General features: G+C 35.7%; 1 non-coding gene across 1 annotated transcript; it reads left to right on the plus strand.

The window, feature by feature from the left end:
* The first annotated feature begins 236 nt into the window (after positions 1 to 236).
* LOC119000860 (U6 spliceosomal RNA) lies at positions 237 to 343 on the plus strand. The gene has a single exon (XR_005069425.1). It is a non-coding gene; the product is annotated as a U6 spliceosomal RNA (small nuclear RNA).
* The last annotated feature ends 2,014 nt before the right edge of the window (positions 344 to 2,357 follow it).

Consider the following 2,357-nt stretch of genomic DNA (forward strand, 5'->3'; position numbering starts at 1 on the left):
AAAATACATACCTAAATTTTGTCTGAAATGGCATTTTTCTGTGACCTCTGTGTATGGCAATTAATGCACAACAATGAATGTCAATTGCATAAATAAGTCATTTAAGGACTGGGATATTAAAAAACTTAGGGTTAAATGGGGAGCTGGTAGCTTGTTCCCTGTACCTTCTCCTCCCCCAAAAGAAAAATGCACAGAAAGAAGCCCTCATATTTTTAAAGGTTTTAAAAATAAATGCAATGCTCACTTCAGCACCACATCTGCTAAAATTGGAATGACACCATGGTGATTAGTGTGGTCCTTGGGCAAGGGTGACATGCACATTCATTATGTGGCTCATATTTTTAAACATGATGCAATTTTTTAAATATGTCAGATTCTGTCACTAGCCTGCAAAAGTTTTCATATAGGAAAAAAAAACCTCTCAAAACCTATTTACATCTGTGGGTAAATACTTTCTCATCAGTTTGGTGTACGGTGAATATATACACTTTAGTACAAAAATAATCATAAGATCATGAACTTCAACTATGATTTCCAGAAATGAAAGATAGATAGATAGGTAGGTAGATAGATAGATAGATGCATAGATGATACTAGGTGTGAAGGAAAAGCAAGGGAGAATTTTTTTTTTATTAAATGGAAGGTGAACCAAATTTTTTTATTCAAAAATAGATTTTATTCATCTAATAAAGTTCTTAGATTTCTGACTCTAAACTACACATAAATTTAATACCCTTGTTATAAGAACTTGGTATAAGTACTGAAGTCATTGTTCACTTAAAGTTTTATAATTCTATGAAATAGTTTCAAAGATCCAAAGTTTAAGTAGTGGATATTTTATCTTTTCTACTTTATACTCTTGAGAAGAAGGAGAAAGAACATGAACATTCATTGAAAACTATCTGGTCCCTGGCATCAGATACTCTACATTTATTATTTATTGGGTTTTAGAGACACTGCTAATCTAAAATCAAAATTACAATCATTTTGCAACATCTCCAAATCACTGTTGAAGTTATGGCAAAGGTTTGAAATCAAATGTAGAAACTGAATATTTTCTAAAACAAAGTATATATTAGGTGTACTAGGGAAAAATGAATGCAGCTTGTGTTTTGCCAAATCTTCTTATCCTGGGCCTGCTTTGTCTTGCAATGACACTAGTTAGTCGTCAGCAAGGTAATTGTAATAGATAATGTTTTAGAAAAGTTCTTGAAGAACATAGAAGAAAGTTGGAGGGCGTATTTTTCTATCACAGGAGTCCTTTTTACCAGTGTCCATGTATTTAAATATTTGACACATAAAAGTAAGAATTCAAACTGTGATGCAAGTAACTGATAAAAGAGACAAGCAAAATATTAAAGTAATTAATATTATGAAAACTGACAAGTAGCTATGCACATAGAGATTTTATGTCTTTCAGCCTATTTTCTTCTTTTCCGTATTCACACTTTCCTAGGCAGTGCCCAAGGGACTTTCTCAGGCCAGTTCAAGTACAGATTCCCTAATTTGCCCTTGTTCTTACTCTGCCTCCTTACTGCTTACTTTCCTCAGTGAATATTTGTCGTCAGCTTTTTCCTGTTGGACCAGCCTTCCCTAAAGTCAAATTTACTTTCTCTATACGTCTTGGAACTACATAACTACAAATGTTTTAGCTGAGGTAACTAAAGGGTTCACAAATATCCTGTCATGATTATTTTATTTTATAAAGTATTCTCTTGACTTTTATTTACTTTTAATTAAATGTATTGGTGTGACATTGCTTAGTAAGATTATATAGGTGGTGGCTATCAAGCTCACCTGACACCAGCACGATTTTCAGGAGAGCCAACAATTCAGACGGGGGCCCAGGAAGAAAAAACGGCCACAAGGACAGCCCGGCTCATGGCTCCACTTTCTTCTATCGCCTGTAAGCTAATACTCACTGATAAAAGACCAAAATGCCAGGAAGCTCACCGGGCAGCCGAGACAATGGCATGAACTATCAGAAGATTGGCAACAGAAGGATGGTTGCAAATACAGGTGTTAGGTGACTGGGAGTAAATATCACAACGTATGCCTAATTTTTTCCAATCTGGGTTCTTTTTTTTTTAATGGCATTTTTTATTGTTGTTCAAGTACAGTTGTCTCTATTTCCCCCGCACTACTCCCCCCACCTCACCCATCCCCACCTCCCACCCTCAATCCTACCCTTTGTCCATGTGTCCTTTATACATGTACCTTGATGACGCTTACCCTTTTTCTTCCTGTTATCCCCTCCCCCTCCCCTCTGGTTATTGTCCACTTGTTCTTTATTTCAATATCTCTGGCTATATTTTATTTGCTTGCTTGTTTTGTTGAGTAGGTTCCACTCATAGGTG

Source organism: Sturnira hondurensis, unplaced genomic scaffold (assembly GCF_014824575.4).
Source record: "Sturnira hondurensis isolate 20B ecotype Veracruz unplaced genomic scaffold, ASM1482457v3 Scaffold0016284, whole genome shotgun sequence".
Lineage (NCBI taxonomy): Eukaryota > Metazoa > Chordata > Mammalia > Chiroptera > Phyllostomidae > Sturnira > Sturnira hondurensis.